Here is a 20,068-nt window from a genome sequence, read left to right as displayed (position 1 = left end):
ATTTACATCATTTGGGAATCTTTGCTTTATCATTTACGAAAAGGTTAGAATGCTTAAAATAATTCCTTATCATCTTTTATTCGACGCTATTTCAAGACTATTGTTCAGAAGATATAGTGCATTAAGCACATTAGTTTTCTTTGCTAAGTCCTTTGCAGTAACATCTATATCTCCCATGTTATGAAGAATGATGACAATCTAACAGAGATGATATCATTTCACAAATCTAATAATCCTAAGATCACACGGCTAGATCATGGATATGGTTGATGTGTGCTGAAAAGAATTCGACTTCAGGATACTTTAGAGATACGTATGTTATACCTTTTTCAAATGTCAATCAAAAGGAGGATATCATTATTCAGCTCGAATCTTCTTTCAAAATAGATTCAATTATTGACATCCATCCGCACAACAGATTTTGGAGTTTTTAAAAGATCGATGCCATCTGTTCGGATTATTGGGCTTTTTGTATGTCCGTATAGGTTAAAAAAATATCAAAAAAGAGTAAATACAAATAAATTTCAGGCATGCCTCGATTAAATCAAAACCACATGTTTTATTATTTGAAGTTAGTTTAAAAAATAACTTCATCCTATAATATATTCATCATAAAGAATGCACTTCCTTATTATAAGAAACCGTATGTTCTAATGTTTTTGTACACAAATGCGAACTCTTTCTTAAACCGATAACAATACTAGAATGAAAAGATTAACAACAATCGGTACTATTCCGTTTTGAAGACCGTAAAAAATCGCCAAACTATTGTTGATGCCAGTGCTGCCAAAAATAATTGAGGCAACCCTAATGCAAGAAAGGAAGTATGATAGTAAATAATTATTTAAAGATTATTGCTTTAATTTAGATGAAAGATGAATTTCATATAATACTTTTTTATTATTATAATTTATATGAAAAAGGCTAAACATGACTGAATGGAAGCATAAGAGTAATTAACTATTTCAGATCATTATTATAATATATATATAATTTATTTCCTAAACAATATGGATTAATTGATTATATTATCTGCTGAGTATAATTAAAGTAGAATTATTTTAAAAGAATCTATATTGGTAAGTTATATTTTGAAAAACTTGAAAGTAAAATGTTAATAATGTTTTAACGGGGACTGGAATTAAATCATCATGAAGAACAAAATTTGAATTGTAAAAGCATGTAATCATTGTCATTGATCGGAAATTAGTTGACTTTTCAAGGGTAGTAAACCAACTCCCGTTCAATGAACAATAATTAATAAAAATGCGTAAATACGAAGGTGTTTCGTCTTTACTCGAGTTATAAGGTAAAGCCAAACCGGCAATTCTAGTCAGGCCAAATGTTTCCGCGAATAGAAGGGATTACGAATCAATGCTGATACTCAAAGAATTATTCTTATGAAGCATGTTAGCCAATTCAATTTGGAGTAAAAATTAATTTCTGTAGAGAAATCCGAAAAAGCTCGAGTAACCGTCCCCGACACCCTCATGTTTATGCATTTGAGTTCTATATTATTTGTAAAAATTAAACATTGGAAATTGTCATTATGAAATAGAATTCAAAGTAAAGTTGAACTAAACATAGAAGATTACAAAATAGGATAAATAATGCAAACTTTATAAAAACAAATCAAAAATAATATAAAAATAATATAAAAAATATAATAAGAACAGCAAATGTACATGAAGATATAAAGGCCAGAAAAGTTATTAAGTAACTTACATTCTTACTAGTGGGGAGTTGGCAAAGTGTTCTCTTCGTGCCTGACTCACAAGTGTAGGGTGTCCGAAAATTCTTAGCGGCAGTGGGGGTTTTGAATAACATCAGTCGGTAAGACTTGGGTGAAGTCATTTATGGTAGTGGGTGGGACTCGGAATTCTTGAGGGATGTATTATGTGGATTCTTATTTGAGTGAAACTGTCTGTTAAGATTTTTTTGAAAATACTAGTGAATGAAAATTAATGTCTGGCTAATTGTCGTGTCGAAAAAAGGAATTTTTCCTGTCCAAGAGCTATTAGACTAAAGTCATGAAATAGGCCCATTTTTTTAGTAACAGCATAAGTCTGAAGACAATTAGCTTGTTACAATATATACAACTTAGTAATTACATTATATACAAATCTTTCAACTGATAGTCATCCAACTTATACCGCCTTCTCAGGTTTAGAAACAAATTATCATATCCCTATCAGTTAAATGATTTAGAGTGAATATTTAACGCCAAACATAACTGAATGGATTCTTGCATCGTTATGTCGCTACCGAGTTATCGCTAAAGCATAATTTCATCTCGTTGGTTGTTCAAACATAATTTTCTATAATGAATGATGCCTTTTCTTCGAAAAAATTCTCGGTAAAGTGCAGAATCGCCCACTTATTTGTTTGGCGCTTTTTACAAGGGTAAAAACAATTGGATTTTTGTCAATTTTCTTTTACTTTTTAAGTGACTCGGCCAAAGTGTACATAGATAAAGTCAAGGGTGTGCGCAGTGCCATTTCTGTGCAATTCTAGGATTTTTTTTTAAATGAAAATAGGTTGATGTGTACATGGATTGCAGACTTTTCATAATGAGCAATTCCCAAATTGTTAAATCCATACGATATCAAAAAAGGATTTAAAATCAAAAAAGGATTTAAAAATTAAACTAATATTTCAAAGGCGTCTTATAGAACTTTTCAAATTGCGTAACTTATATAGAACTATCTAAAGTTACGCAATTTGAAATCAGCGTGTACGCTAGATTTGCCGCGCTGTTAAATGGGCGCGTTTGCTACATTTGGCGCGTTTGCGCATTTTCGCTGCAATTTTTTTACGGTGCTCAAAACGGAATAGCATCCAACGATCATATTAAATAACGAAGACCATAACAGTGTTTCTCCGAAGTTGAGACTTAAATGGAAAATGAAGCTTAGCATAAATTTTCAGATGTTTGTAACATAAGGCATGATCCTACAATAAGTCCTAATTATAGATCCGTCTTTCTTTCTTTTTTTTTTTTATTTTTTGCATGTGCCGATACCGCCGGTCATCTCAACTCAGAGAAGCAGACTGAACTAACTTGTCTACACATCTTGCGCAATGATTAAAAAGTGATGAATGTATTATATTATAAAAAATAAAAGAGACGTACTTGACACTGCGAGATGTTGGATATTCAAAAGCTGAAAGTTTATGACAACAATTTATAATTTTTTAAGCTTAATAAAGGCTACGAATTCAAAGCATCACAACACAGTATGAATGACTTATGAACTATCTCTAACACTGTTCATGCTAAAAGATAATGAAATTATTAAACGTGCACTTACTTTAGATTCTTTTGTTGATCACACCAGATTTTTCCAAGTACAACCTTTCCTGAGGCCGAGCGGTAAAGTCACTGAACACTGGTACTTCGGTTCAAGGTTCGAATACCGTAAAAGGGCTAGCTGCCTGGACGTTTTAGTGGTTTTTCCCATGTGTAACGTATATATAAACCAGTTTCTTTATAAAGTCATCCACGAAGGCAGGCAGATAGCACTCGAGGCTTTGCCGTAATCACATAAACCAAACGACACCGGCCTCTCCGATATGACTGCTATGGAGGAAACTGCAGCGTTCATGGGTCAAGTATCTCAAATGGCATAGAAACGTCTCGTCAATCTATTGGTTAGGAAAGCGCACGTGTTATCTTATTTTGGCGAAGCTCCTGCTCTAATCTTCACTAAGGACAAAAAAAAGATAAGAATGAAAAGGTTTTAGACATTCAGGTTTCATGCATCTCCTGCTGCATGCCAGAATAACCAACAAAGTATCAAATTATTACATTCAAGTTCTTGAAACTGAAAACGTCTGGTGCACGTAAGCAACAATAAGGAAATCGATCCATTTAATAAGTTGCTTGTTTTGCGAGGCCAGCGCTCAGTGCTTGCAGAAAGCAGAACCTATCAAATAATGATTCGTGCCGCGAAATTGGCTACATGCCTCCAAAGTCTTGATATTGCACAGGCCCACCAGTGGCCGAGCGGTAAAACCGCTGAACACTGGTAGTTCGGTCCGAGATCCGAATCCCGCGAATAGGTTACCTGCATGGACGTTTTCGGGGTTTTCGCCATGTGTAACGTGTATACGAGACAGTTTCCCTTAGAAAGTCCTCCACGAACGCATCCCCCTTAGGCAGATAGCCCTCGAGACCTTTCTATAATCACACAAACAAACTTGATATCGCAATAAATAAGCCAACCACGGAAATCAATGACTACACTGAAACATAAATGGAAAGAAATCAGAGTGGAAATTTCGGGCCTTGTAAGAGGTCATTACTTGACACAAGAGTTCATCGAAAAACAAAAATCACTGAAAGTTGTATTTCCAATGCAGTGCGAGCAGATTACATAAACAAGGAATACTCATTTAAGAAGAGCTATATTGCTAGACAGGCTAGATTAAAACCGATGATTCTTTGGAAAATGAAGTCGCAAGAAATTCAAACCTCATTTCTGGGTTTGGAGACGTGTACTCGAAAAAATGTAATAAATAAAATGTAAATATTGAGTATGAAAACTCCTTTGAAAATAAGTCCTGATGGTCCTTGTAGCAAATATTAACGTAAGACTCGGCTTTATTTTTAATGGAAACTCGGTACATCTAATAAAACCAAATCTCCACATTTAACTAAAAATTAGAAAACTAATAATTAATTTTGAAGAAGAAATGTGAAAAGGGCTTTCGTACCGGATGTAGAGACAACAGTCTACAGGCAAGAGGACTAAACAGTCTACAGGCAAGAGGACTAAAGGAATACCTCTGTAGGTTGCCCAAAGGTTTATGACATAAGATTGTATTCCACGAGACCCGTTGCTTGCGTCCCTCTCCCTGCAACACACAGCGTTCAGCATGGTGCAGGCAACTTACGTCTTGGACCAAATTTCAGTGGAACAACTTTTAAGAAATGAGTCTAGATTCAGCTTGGACACTGATTCTTGGCGGACTTGTACCTGGATAACGTCTGGTGCACGATATCATCTCGAGCTCATCAGACAAAAAGGACCGTTAGGGGTGGTGGATGTGTAATGGTTTGCGGCAGGCATTATATTGAACGGCCGCGTACCCCTGAATATGTTTGACAAAGGCTTCATGACTGCTCTGAGGTATAGAGATGACATCTTACTTCCCTATGTTCGACTTTTCAGAAGCGGAGTTTGTCCTGAGTTCCTGTTAATAGGCGACAACGCTTATCCACATAGGTCTCAGTTGGTCGACGATTACCTGAAAATTGAGGATATTCGCCGAATGGATTGATTAACCATATCTCCTGACCGTAAACCTATAGATATTGTCTGGGACCTTCTTGGGAGGGCAATTTCAACTCATCGTACTCCTTCGAGAACCATACCATAATGGGAAACTATTTTACTACAAGAGCTGGATCGACTGCCACTGGAACTCCTCAACTGCTGTCTTCTGTTCAGTGTGCCGCCACGCCGCGAGGCCTATCTGGCTGTGAGAGGAGAGCATATTCCATATTAACCCTTTGGCCTACACGACATCTGCCAACTGCGCGAGCTATAGTAAACAAGAAAGTCGGTTGCGAGCCGTGTCGGTTTTGCGAGACGTGTACTCAAAGTGGCGCAAAATGTATACTTTTGATGACACATATATTTCAGTGTAACGAAAGGAATTGTGAAATAATAAACAATGTTTAGGTACAAATAGTAATTTTAAGACGTCTAGGGTGTAATCATAATCAATTGATCAGTTGACAAAAATAATTGCATGATGGGTATGCTGGGTATAAGAGTTTGGCATGATGAGTATAAGAGTTTTTTAATTCTTTATACGAAATTATATTTGAAACATGTGAACGTAACGAAGTTTTACGGGAAACTAAAATAACAGATCATCCAGTTTCGTCAGAAACAACTGAACGAAATACTGACGTTACAATCAAAGGAAAATTATTCGATGTAGAATAACTCCAATCGCTTTTCCTAATAATAATACGCGGCATTTTATGCACAAATCCTTCACTACGAGTCAGACTCATGGCTTTTGTTTATGACACAAATTCCTCACCACGAGTGAGACTCGTGGCTGTTGTTTATGACACAAATTCTTTACCACGAGTCAGACTGGTTGCTTTTGTTTATGACACAAATTCTTTGCCACTAGTCAGACTCAGAGCTTTTGTTTATGACACAAATTCTTTACCACGAGTCAGACTGGTGGCTTTTGTTTATGACACAAATTCTTTACCACGACTCAGACTGGTGGCTTTTATTTATGACACAAATTCTTTGCCACTAGTCAGACTCAGAGCTTTTGTTTATGACACAAATTCTTTACCACGAGTCAGACTCGTGGCTTTTGTTTATGACACAAATTCTTTACCACGACTCAGACTGGTGGCTTTTGTTTATGACACAAATTCTTTACCACGAGTCAGACTCGTGGCTTCTGTTTATGGCAGAAATTCTTTACCACGAGTCAGACTCGTGATTATAGGCCAAAGAGTTAAACACATTTGAGTTCGATATCACCAACATAGATTTAAACATCCGTGCAGGAGCCTTACTTATAATCATGCGTATATAAAATGAGGTTTGAATGGTACATCTCTTTCTCTGTTTTAAATGTATATTCATACCAAATTTTATTAAAATCGGCCCATTAGTTTTTCGGAAATTCGACATAAAATGCAAATTCTCTTAATTTTGGACACGATTGTACTTTTTGACAAGTGTGATTAAAAGTTATAAAATCTATATCTTCCAATTTTTTTAGTAAGATTTATATCAGATTGTAAATTGCAGCTAGCTCTATGTACTTTTCCTTATTTTTATTGAATGGCTGGAACTTGCCTTTTATTCAGCAATGGCCAATCCTAAGGCCAGAAGTGGTGGCCATTTTATTGTGGAGACACCTAATGGGCAGCCACCGTTACCTCATATTAGGGGACAGACAATTTGCATCCATGCCTTTTTCGGGTTTCCAGCCCGGGCCCTTCGGTATCGCAGTCGGCGACCCTAACCACTATACCGTCTGGGCGGCTAGCTTTATCTATAGATTTTCTGATGTGTTGTTCGTGTTCCTTTCAATGGTAATAAAAAATAATGCAACTTCGAACTTCAAATAACTAAAATATTGAAATCTTTGTAACATCATATCTGCAATAAATACATAACTGAAATGTATTCGGGGGCGGCATAAAGTTGCCTCGGAGGGTCAGGGACCGCATGCTGCCCCCCAATTTGAGACCACTGCCTTAAACGGGTTGAACTTTTGAGGATTTTGCTGCGGGAAAAATGTTCCTGTTAGCATTTTCTCCACATTGTTTTGCCAAATAATTTTTATTTCCTTCCAAAACATACGACAACAATGAATTTTGCACTAAAAGCATGAATAAAAAAAAGTGAAATGAAATATTCATGAGGCTCCCCAAGGTCAAGTGAACCGAAGACATGCGCTCAGACAACAAAAGTTACACCTATAGCACCAGTGCGCGTGAACCATCTTGATTTATGTTTACTCTCCTGACTGTGGTATGACGAAATTGATCAGTTCCTCGAATTTGTGTTTTGACATGAGTTTTCTGTGCAGGAGATATGCTTCACCCAACACAGGACTAGAAATAGTGGCTAATGAGGGCCGAATTCTTACGAAATTGTTATCAGGAAAGAAATATCTAAAAGACATATTTTACATGGGAATTTCTGCTTTTCGGTTAGCTCAGGAAATTAAGTCGTGGTGGTGGTGGTGAGGGAAATGCTGCCGCAGACTGCTTGGTTGAGACGTCTCGGTCGTAAATCGCTTAAAAATACGCCACATAAAGTCAGCGCTGTAACTGCGTTGATATTGCTTATGATTAGTCATAATGATACTAACGTTATCCTTAACGTTAGTTTGTTTGCGAATAAAAGTTGCTCTTGTGCTTGAAAGTTTCCGGTTCGATGGTAGCAAAGGAAATGCCGAGGAGTGGATACTGAGAAAATTGTTCTCATTATAACGAAATAATTTATGTTTAAAGGTATAAAGAAAAACTCACTCGATTAAATTCCCGCTGGCTAACTTTTGTACCTTGTACATAAGTACAATCAGCATTAAAATCAAACAAATACTTAACACAAGCACTATAATAATAAAAAGATGGTACTTTATTGATTAGTTTAAGTAATATGTTTCGATGTCGCTTCAGATAACTGCAAACTTTGACAAATAATAATAAAAAAAATAATACTAAAACCTGAAAGGTTTCAGATTTTAAATTAGGTCCATTTTTAACTTCGCTAATTTTTCATGCTCGATCAGATAGCCTGGCTCAGTAAAAGTAGGCGGCCAGTGCAACTCTGATTAAAAATCTAGTTATAACCACGTGCAGTGCTGATAAGGACCACGTGTTTCTGTGACTCCTTCTCTTTTATTTTCTTCTTTCTAGGTATTTCTTTCTCCTGATGAGGAGGGACCTTTAGCTGCCCTCGAAATCGATTGAGTGTTTCATTATACCTACGCTAAATACAAGGTTGTTTTTACGATTTTGATTGTCACATTAACGTGTTTCTCTTCTAGTCTAGTCTAAATCCAAAGGTGTTTTTTTTTTTTTTTTTTTTTTTTTTTTTTTAGTCCAAAGGGATTTGAATCCCGAAGGACTATTAGTTTCGTTTTGGATTTTGCGTCGGACTCATAAATGTCGGTTTACTTTTCAAACTGTTGCCATAAAATGTTAGAGTCCTGCATTATATTTGAAGAAATTAAATAATGAAAAATCTGCATAAATGTATGTATATTTCTCGTATTGTGATAAAACAACGGTACATAGAGTCATCGAATTTTGAATAACGTAATCCTCCAACGAATATGAGCATGTGGAAGACCAAATTTGAAATTTGTTTTATGATTGATTTCCTATTTTTTAAAACTTTGACGAATTTTTGATTAACAAACTCAAGGATTTCAAAGCGAGCAATGGCAACGTTGTGCAGAAAAAACATTTTTATCTCCGGCGCGTGAGTCTCTGTATCGGAAATTCTAAAGATATGCTCGTTTTAAAACTATTTTACGATATTGCTGTTGCACTGGATCTTATGGTTTAAGTGCGAGGAACATGATATTTAATAAAGAAAGGTAACACACAAAATGTTAAAAAACGCCCCTTTGGACGTAATTTAAAATCTGAAACATTTCAGATTTTTTTTTTTTTTTAACATTTTGCCTGTTACTTTTACTTATTAAATATCACGTTCTTCGCACTTAAACCATAAAATTCAGTTCAAGAGCAATATCGCAAAATAGTTTTAAATGGAGCATATCCTTTAGAATTTCTGATACAAAGTCTCGCGAGCTGGAGACAAAAATGATTGTTTTCTGTAAAGCGTTGCCATGGCTCGCTTTGAAATCTTTGAGTTTGTTAATCAAAAATTAGTTAAAGTTTTGCAAAATAGGAAATCGATTATAAAAAAAATTCCAAATTTCAAATTTGAGCTTCCAGATGCCCGTATTTGCAGTAAGATTACGTCATTAAAAATTGGATAGCTGTAGGTAAAATTGTTTTATCACAATGCGAGAAACATACATACATTTATGCTGATTCTTCAGTATTTAATTTCTTCAAATACATTACAGGGCGAATAGTATTTGGTGGCACCAGTTTGAAAAGTGAAACGGACATTCAGAGTGATTCGACGCAAAATCGCAAAACGAAAACAATAGTCCGTCAGGAACAAAATGAGGACTGACACCTTTGGACTAATAAATACTTAAACTCGAGATTTTTTTTTTCATACAAACACACACACATACACAAAAAAAGTTCTGAAAGCTTTCAGATTTTATACCACGCCCTCAGGGACGTTTTTTTCACGAGGGATTCAATACAAGATTTGAAAACTTATACCGACATTCAAAATCATTCGATGCAAAATACCGTTAGAGATTGCAACGACTTTGCGTTGCTACGCTATTAATATAATGAAAGAAGGAAGAAATGTTAAGAAACCTCCCGCATAAAATTGTGTGTGTATTGAGAATACGGCAAAGCACACTAGGGCTATCTGCCTAAGAGGAGGGATGCCTTCGTGGAGGATTTTCTAAGGGAAACTAGCTCGTATACACGTTACACATAGGGAAAACCACGAAAACACCCATGCAGCCAGCCCGTTCGCGGGATTTGAACCTCGGTATGTGTATGTGATTATGGCAAAGCATCGAGGGCTATCTGCCTAAGGGGAGGAATGCCTTCGTGGAGAACTTTCTAAGGGAAACTGGCTCGTATACACGTTACACATGGGGAAAACCACGAAAAGGCCCATGCAGCCAACCCGTTCGCGGGGTTCGAACCTCGGACCGAACTACCAGTGTTCAGCGATTTTACCTCTCGGCCGCTGGTGGGGTTCCCGCATAAAATATCCGTGCTTGAAGATGCACGCAATGTTAATGTTCATGTAACGCTTTGAAATCGTTGAGTTTGTTAATCAAAAATTCCTTAAAATTTTACAAAATATGAAATAGGTAATAAAAAGTATTCCAGATTCCAAATTTTGGCTTCCAAATGCCTATATTCGAGTGGAGGACTACGTAATTCAAAATGTGATGTTTCTAAGTACCGTTGTTTATTCACAATGCGAGAAACATGCATATATTCATGCAGATTCTTCATTATTTAATTTCTTTAAATATAAAGCAGGGCTCTACTACACTCATGTCCATAAATTAAGGATAATTCGGAGTCACGCGGAAATCGAAATCTAAAATAAATATATCACCTGTAAAATCACTACAAGAATCTTCAAGAATCATATGCAAATTTCAGGAAGTAACCAGATGACACCGATGGTACGTCACGAGAGTGTAAGAGAGTGATATATAAGGAATACAGGCAAAGAAGTAAAAGTGTTCGCAGGCGCTTTATAAGCATTTCAGTGCAATAACCGAATAGTTATGACACAAAGGACGCATTTGGATGGTTTTTTACGTGGTAGAATTGCCGGCCGTCTGGAATGTGGGCGTACCCAACTGGAAGTATCAGACGAACTTGGAATTGCCCAGAGTGTCCTCTCCAGGCTTTGGCAATGATTCCAAGATGATGGTAATGTGAACAGACGTTACAGCACAGGTCGCCCAAGATTTACGACGCCGAATGAGGACCGGTATTTGGCAGTTACTGCCAAAAGAAACAGGCGGAACACAGCCTCAGACCTGTCTCGTCAGCTCTGTTCAGCCACTGGTACGACAATTTCAAGGCAGACCGTGTACAGACGCTTAGGGCAGATTGGTCTATATGCTCGTAGACCTGTCAGATGCGTTCCACTTACTGCAACTCACTGTCGCCTGCGGTTAGCCTGGAGTAGAGAGCGTGCATTGTGGAACCGCAACAGTGGCCTTGTGTGATGTTTTCCGACGAGTCCAGGTTTAGCTTGCAGTCTGATTCTCGCCGGACCTTCATATGGAGAGCTCCAGGTACCCGTTACCACCAAGAAAACATCATTGAACGACACCGTTACGGTGGTGCAGGAGTGCTCGTTTGGGGTGGAATGATTCTGGGTTCCAGAACTGACCTGCATGTTCAAATTGGAACCATGACAAGCCAAATCTATCGGGACGTCATTCTGGAACAACATGTACGTTTGTTTCGCGGCGCCATGGGCGCACAATTTGTGTTTATGGATGACAATGCCCGTCCTCACCGTGCAAACATCGCAAGCGAATGCCTTCAATCGGAGGATATCACCCGTAATGGACTGGCCAGCATGCTCACCGGACTTGAATCCAGTAGAGCACGTGTGAGACATGCTTGGCCGACTAGTTGCAGCCCGTCAACCTCCTCCTACATGTCTACCGGAACTTCGGAGAGCATTGCCTTTTGAGTGGTGTAATATCCCCCAAGATCAGATCGATAATTTGATACTCAGCATGCCTAGGCGTTGTACGGACTGCATTGCATCGTCTGGGAGACATACAATGTATTAACAATCATACCAACCATGTAATATTGTTTTTTTGTAAATAGGTTTTTTTTTTGTAATTTGCTCCAGGGAGAAAAAATCGCTAATTTTTTTAATAATATCAAACATATAGCATCTTTTTTTGCTCTTTACCTTTTGTTTAATAAATAAGCTTTACAAATAAGTCAAATTTGTTTTGCTTCTAACTCTTCCTTTGGCTGATTTTGCATTATCCTTAATTTATGGACATGAGTGTATTTGGTGGCAACAATTTGAAAAGTGAATCAGACTTTTATAAAGAACCAACGCAAAATGCCAAAACGAAATTAATAACACTTTGCGCTAAAAATAAAAATATATGGCAGTCCGCGTTGCTCTAGGCAAGAGCCACTAATTTCTATGTCATTTCAAAATTATTTTTCCATATTGCTGTTGAACTGAATTTAATCATTTGAGTACGTAGAACGTGATATTAAATAAAGGTAACACACAAAACGTTAAAAAAACGCCCCTTTGGATGTAATTTAAAATCTGAAGCCTTCCAGATTTTTTTTTTTTTGTTTATTTATGTATTAATTTTTGTGTGTGTTTTCTTTAGAATGAATTCTTTAATGTAATTAATAGTAATGGCAGAAGTAATTTTTCAGTTTTTTCTATTTTCTCATACCGTTAATAAATAAAGCATAATTCCGATTCTCTATTTTGGCTTAAATAGAACTTCCCCAAAAAGGCGATAAGTCGCCAAATAATTGCAAACCTCTTTTTGTCTATAGACAGGAACACAGGTTTTACAGTTCGTAATTGCAGTCCGCTCGCTCATCGGTAGTTGTAATTGGTTTCGACTTCGATTTCTTGCATCTTTAGAAAGCCTGTTACAGGTAACTTTGCGACAGGTAGTAAGGCTGGGCGGAGAGGGGAGAAATAGGCTATTAGTTTCACTCCACGGCCTTCGGAAATGTCGTCTGTAAAACGTGGAGAGGGAAGAATTCTAATGGTATAATTAAAAATGAATCGCGCTAGTTTATTTGCCACGTACATTACAGCAGGTGAATAAGATGTGTTGCATTAGCTTTGTCTTAAGTATTTTATCTCCTGCTTCCTGCATGTTTAAGGTGATAGCTATCTTAATTTAATTAGATAAACTTTCATGTAATCATTTTGTGACTCAATACAGACATTAAATTAAAAAATATATATATAAAAAATCCGAAAGAACTTTTTTTAATGTTTGGTTTTAACGTCACCTTTTATTCATTAAATATCATTTTCTTCGAACTTAAACCATAAAACTCAATTCAACAGCAGTATCGCAAAATAATTTAAAAAGAGCATATCTTTAGAATTTCCAATACACAGTCTCGCGGGCTGGAGATAAAAAATGTTTTCTTTTTTCGCACAGAGTTGCCATTGGTCGCTTTGAAATCCTTGAGTTTATTAATCCGAAATCCATTAAAGTTTCGCAAAATATGAAAAAGGTAATAAAACAAATTCCAAATCAGGGCTTGCAGTTGCCCATTTTCGGGTGCAGGATTATGTTATTCAAAATTGGATGGCTCTAGATACTGTTGTTCTATTGCAGTGCGAGAAAGATACATACATTTATGCAGATTCTTCATTATTTAATTTCTTTAAAATATAACACATGGCTCTAACATCTTGTGGCAACAATTTTCAAAGTGACACGCCTTTTATAGTGATTCTACGCAAAATGCCAAAACGAAATTAACAACTCTTCTGGGCTCACTTCCTTTGGGTTAATTACTATGTATTATTTCTTTTTAGCCCAAAAGGGATGTTACTCATGAATGGGAAAGTTAGTCGCGAAACGGCATTTTGCGTTGAAACACTTGAATGTGTTGTATCACTTTTCAAAGTGTTGCTACCAAATATTATCACCCTGCATTATTTTTAAAGAGATTAAATATACATGTATATATGTATGTTGCGAAACTTGCTATTTACTTTTTTTTTATTATTTTTGTGAGTTTTGTGCGACGATTATGTTTAATTTTGTGTAATTTATTTAATTTTAAAATTGTGACCACTTTCTGTATGTACATCAGTGGTTAAACTCCCCGAATATGTTCCATGTGTTCTTAAACTCAGGCGGTATCAGGTTCTTGAACTGCCTAGCTAAATGAGTGTTTTTTGTGATTTATCCATGTGTAACGGGAATACAAACCAGTTTCCTTAGAAAGTCCTCTATAAAGGTATCGATCCTTTCAGGCATATAGCACTCGTGTGCTCTATTATATTGCAATAACCTAATCTAACTTTTTTTGTATGTATTTCAGGTATTATGTTTTGCTGCTTTTAGTTCTGAGTCGATTGGCCTGGAATTAGCAAAGGTAGCTCAAGTAGAACCACAGGAGCACCAGGAGGAGAAGCAGCATCAGGAAGAGGAGTAGGAGCAGTAGCAAGAGGAGGAGCAGCAGCAGGACGAGCAGCAGCAGGACGAGCAGCACCAGGAGGAGGAAGAGGAGGAACAGCAGGAGAAGGAGCAGCAGAAAGAGGAGGAAGAGGAGGCGCAGGAATTGGAGCAGCAGCATATAGGGGAGGACGAGCAGGAGCAGCAGGAGGAGCAACAGGAAAAGCAGCAGGAAGAAGAGAAGCAGCAAAAAGAGAGGGAGGAAGAGGAGCAGCAGGAAAATGAGGAGCTGCTGAAAGAACAGCGGGAGGAGGAAGAGGAGGAGCAGCAGAAGTAGAAAGAGGAGCAGCAGGAAGAGAAGGATCAGGAGGAGGAGCAGTATAAGGAGCAAGAAGAGGAGGAGAAGGAAGAGGAGCAGCAGGAAGAGGAGGAGGAGCAGCAGGAAGAGGAAGAGCAGCAGGAGTAGGAGTGCTACGTTATTTTAATTATATTATTTTGCTCTCTAGCACGTAGGATGTTGAATGAAATATCAGGAACTTCATTTTTCTGTTTTTATTAAAGACAATGTATTTATTAATAACAAGCGACATTACAATAAAAAGCTAAATACAGCTAATAGGTAGATACCACTTATATAGCTTTGACTAGATTTATGACCCGTGTATATGAGGAGACAAATTCGCTCAGCGTCACATTAAAATGTCTCTCGCAGATCTGTCACCTGACAGAGTTTCGTCTACACAGTTTGTTTCTAACTGCTCTGAGCTACTAAGCCAATCAAAACAATAAAAGTAGATGACGTAATTTTTATATAGCAGTAGATCCTCATCGGTCACACAATAAATATAATAACATGCAAAATTTCAGTGCCTTTATTTTTCAAGGCTTAATTAAAAAGATAAGTCGTGACAATACTAAAAAATCACAAAGCCTGAAGAAGGTTAAAAAAGTTCGAAAGCTTTCAGATTTTATGTTACGCACAAAGGTGCCTTTTTTTTTTTTTTTTTTTTTTTTTTTTAACGTTTTGTGTGTTACCTTTATTTATCAAATATCATCTTCTTCGCAATTAAACCACATAAAAATAATTCAACAGTCAATATCACGAAATATTTAAAAGCAGCATATCTTTAGAATCTTCGATAAACAGTCTCGCGCGCTAAAGACAAAAATGTTTTTTCCATGCCATGCTCGCTTTTAAATCGTTGAGTTTTTTAAATAAAAAATTCGTTGAAGTTTTGCAAAATATGAAATAGATAATAAAACAAATTCAAAATTCGGGCTTCCAGATGCCCATGTTCGGGTGGAGGACTATGCAATTCAAAATTCGATGGCTCTAGGTACCGTCGTTTTCTCACGATGCGAGAAATATGCATACATTCATGCAGATTCTTCGTCGCTTAATTTCTTTAAATATATTATATTTGGTGAACAATTTGAAAAGTGATTCAAAGCGAATCAAAATACGAAAAATAAGTAAAAATAGTAAATTAAAATAGTAGAGCTAATGAAGCTGGAAAGAAAAACAATTAATTTGAAAAATCTCATTATTACTGACAGTTTTTTAATTGCCTATCTATAGAATATTAGTAGGCAATTTTTTTACTGTTATCTATTTCCAGATGAATAGATTCATGCATATTTTTTTCCAAAAAATTGAAAGTTCAAGGTTGGAAAACCTTTCTTGTTAATTGTACCCAAATGTAGAATAGTGATATCCAAGATTGCGGGGGGGGGAAGGAAGCTAATTCCCAAGATACGCTGCAGTAACGAAAAAGTTCTGCCACAATGGTGAACTTTTATTAGATACAGAAAATAAATACTAAAAAAACGTAACATACCGATGTATACAAGTACGTAAGCAATAAAACATTAGACCGAATTGCATATTTGTATTAAGAGCTGGTAATATTGTAAGAAGACAGAAGAGTGCTGGGCCTATTTCAGTTGCTCTGTTTATACCGTTAAGGTCCGTTCTCACTTGTCGTACATTATGTAACTTACAGTACTGATTTTTTATGTTAGAAATTTTTCGTCTGAATTTTTCCATTTTTTTAAAATACCCATTCCGTTATACTTCGCAGTACTTTATACTTCGCAGTATAGCATTTATCCTGGTAAGTATTCCGTTATACTTCGCAGTATAGCATTTATCCTGGTAAGTTTGCCTATTCCACGAGGCATGAAACCTTCCATTTATCAATTTCTCCGCCACAAAATATGCTAGTTCTTAGAGGTATTGCTATTCAACATACCATAGGATCTTTAATTTATTTCTCAAATTGGAAAACAAAAAAAAAAAAAAAAAAAAAAAAAAAAAAAAAAAAGGGGGGGGATTACTTAATTAATATAGTATCTAAAAGCAATGTATAACGTAGCTTTTAAGAGTCTATTGTATTTATATTTTAATATCATTGCAGAACATAATTTATTCGTCAAGAGTCAGAACATAGTTTATTCGTCAAGAATCAGAACATAATTTATTCGTCAGTATTACACAGGACAGTTCCAAAGACACGTTACAGTCGCCGAAAAAATACGACAAACACGCTGAAACAATCAGCAACACAGCCTTCCAACTATCAGGCTATAACGGTGAAGACAGCTTCACGGCAAAGCGCTAAAGTACAGCTCCCGACACGGTCGATCGCTCTCGAGCTGATCTCTGAACTGAAGACACTATTATTATTATTTTACAGCAGAGAATTGTAAGAAAACAGAAGAGTCTGCCTTACACGGATTAAAGCCTCTGCCTCCGGAAGCTATCTACTACCCGCTCCACTACAACCAGGGTGTGGTGGCAGGTCAGACGGCAATTACTGAGTCTTAAAACAAAGAGATACATGGGCAAACAAGGCCAGTGTGCAACAGAGGTTTCAATACATAGTCTGGATTTACAATTTTTTCTTCTAATACATACGTCATACATTTATCACAGCTTATTCACAATCAGTCCTTTGCGACATACTTCGGCCATTAATATTGATTTCAGACATGCAATTTTACACAGTTCTATAAAAATTCCTGTGACCAGAGTTACAATTACTGTTTTCAGAGAAAAAAAATAGTCTACATAAACATACATTTTAGATATACAATTATAAGACATTTCTTATTCAGACAATTAAATACAATTTAACATTAGAATCTTAGGGATATAAGGAAAACATTGGTACACAAGTCAATTTTAAGCCAATTTTTTTTTTCTAAAAAGAACTTCTTAAATAGCTATATATATAGGACGCAGAGTTTTAATTCTAAAAACCTCTAAATGCATCTTACCGTAAGATAGCAGAATTATGTTAGATTTACAACATACCGTAAGCAAAGTTTCTATTATCCATTACTGTAAACTTCTTTAACATATCAATACTTGAATACTGTTGTTGCAATTTAAACCAAGAGTACAAATTAGTTACATACGAACCACAGTATTTGTGATATTTTAGTACATACTTTTACCATTCTATTAAACGTATATTCAACTCAGATACTTCAAATACAAAACAAAAAATTAAAAAAGAAATTATGCTAGTTCTTAGAGGTATTGCTATTCAACATACCGTAGAATCTTTAATTTATTTCTCAAACTGAAAAAAATCTGATGTTCAACATACCGTAGAATCTTTAATTTATTTCTCAAATTGAAAAAAATCTGATGTGTACAACACATGACTTCCTTGTACGGAATATTAAATTATACGCATTTTTTCTTGCATTTCGTTTAAACTTATTGGACTGAATTAAATCTACTTCGCCGGCAGCGCATAAACCACAATAGAATAAATGCATTCTTTAAAATTCACTCTATTTGTTTACCATAGCGACACTCTGGCGCTAGGTTCACTTACAGTATTATATTTCATTTATAACTCAGAATGCCCAAAATTTATATCATTTAAAGAATTATCAGAAGAATTATCAAATTTGCCATATGTTCTACTCAAATACTATAATAAAACTAGAATGATGTATAAAAGAAATTAAGCAAACAAAACAAAAAAGAAACACAGACGATTTTCACAGACGATTTTTTCACAGACGATTGAGTATTTCTCATTCAATTAATTCAGTTCTCACTTCACGAGAAGGCAAAAATACATAAAAACACAAAATATCTGTCTTAAAAATTACTAATTATTAAAAATTAAAATATAAAAAATTAAGTAAATCTTAAACACTTATTTCCTCGAAAAATTCCAGAAAGGATTAAGCATGATTTAATTCGCAATAATAAAAGAAGGTGTTATCTTTGTTGTTGCGAAGCTTATTCTCTCTAGATTGGCAACAAATCTACTATTCTGCTGTTTCAAATGTAAACAAGCAATGACCGCCATGGAAAAAATTATTAATCTTAGCGGCACTTAAACAACTTTAAAATTGTTGATAATTCTAAAAATATTGCATACAGATTTACTAAAGGCATAAAAACTTAAACCGGAAGATAAAACTGCATAATTCAATCATTTTTAAAGCAAAACATGTACAATTTACAAACATATAAGAGTAAAGAACCTGAGATCACTGAGCCGGGTAACAGAGTGAATATATATATAAATATATTCATATAAGTTTGGTGCGGCCGATTGCAACCAAAATACGGGGTTACATCGATACAAATAACCAAATTAGAGGTTACATAACCAAAATACGAGGTTACATTACAATACAAAATACACATCTACATGTTATAGTAGTCCTGTATACGTGTCCTGTATATCTACATGTTATAGTAGTCCTAAATTTTAACGTGCTGAGACTACTCGTTTCTAACTCAGAAACGAGCTCTCGAGCTGATCTCTGAACTCAAGACACTGCTAAACTCAACATACTCTGGATATTCTCAAGATACACTGCTACTCCGCGTACGGGCAGAGTATTTATAACTTTTTGACCTGCCTTCGAGAACATTCTCGGGAAAAATGGTAAAAATTCGTTCTAGAATGTTCTCGCTCCGTCTATGGCATATCGCCAGTCTTGTCGTCAACTGGGCAGTTTCGCGCCGAATCTGGTAACCCTGTCTTTTCCTTGCCACTTTCTGGCAACCTTAACCCAGATTTGCGGGAAAACTATCTTACCGCAGCTGGGCATTTCGTGAGACTGTTATTTCTAACAGATACAATTTTTAGAACTTCGAATTCCTTTAATTTGTAAATCCATTTAAGTTATAAATTTTAGAAGTATATTCGTAATATTATTGATATAGTTAATAAAAACGTTTCTAACGCCTTATCTTATTCCCCTCTTCACAAAGTAATCGTTTTAGCGTCACCTATCCACTGAGCGTTTCTAAACTTCAATTCTGTGCTTCTCATCAAATGCGTTCCCGGATTCGCATGCAATTAGTGGTAATGAAATGGTTATTTTACTTCTTCAGTCTCGTACATTACTGCGCATCATTATTGCGCATCATTGGTTTAATTTTTGTAGGGTACATTTTATTAAACATTTCCCGTCTTGCATATTGCTATGTTTGCAGTGCTCTTAATGCTCTGTTTACAAGAAAATAAATAAGGAAAAGAAATCAGATGCCTTGGTATATTTCTTTTTTTATTTATCGAATGCATGAATAACTATGGTTTTAACCTCCTGCTATAAACATAGAAACAAGTGAGGTCATTGTAATTTTAAGTTTGTAGCAAAAGAATCCATTCTTTGTATATTTTCATCAAATCAACCACGATAAGAAAGAGCTAAGTGTTACACAGCTCAGTGTAACCCATTTAAAACCCATTCAACCATTCATGATTAATTTACTCGCTTGTTAACATGTTAGAATAAAAAA

The 20,068-nt window shown here is 35.8% G+C and overlaps 1 protein-coding gene across 1 annotated transcript in view; it reads right to left on the bottom strand.

Moving 5' to 3' along the window:
- LOC118191926 (uncharacterized) overlaps window positions 1–3,917 on the bottom strand; it is a 47,464-nt gene extending 43,547 nt beyond the window's left edge. The window contains exon 1 of the transcript XR_004758698.2: window positions 3,312–3,917. The gene's annotated coding sequence lies outside the window, so the exon portion shown is untranslated. The remainder of the gene's footprint in view (window positions 1–3,311) is intronic.
- Between the last annotated feature and the right edge of the window lie 16,151 nt (window positions 3,918–20,068).

Source organism: Stegodyphus dumicola, chromosome 7 (genome assembly GCF_044657685.1).
Source record: "Stegodyphus dumicola isolate Sdum_Otavi_A_Nest chromosome 7, ASM4465768v1".
In the NCBI taxonomy this organism is placed as follows: domain Eukaryota; kingdom Metazoa; phylum Arthropoda; class Arachnida; order Araneae; family Eresidae; genus Stegodyphus; species Stegodyphus dumicola.
This window is presented reverse-complemented; position numbering and strand designations above follow the sequence as displayed.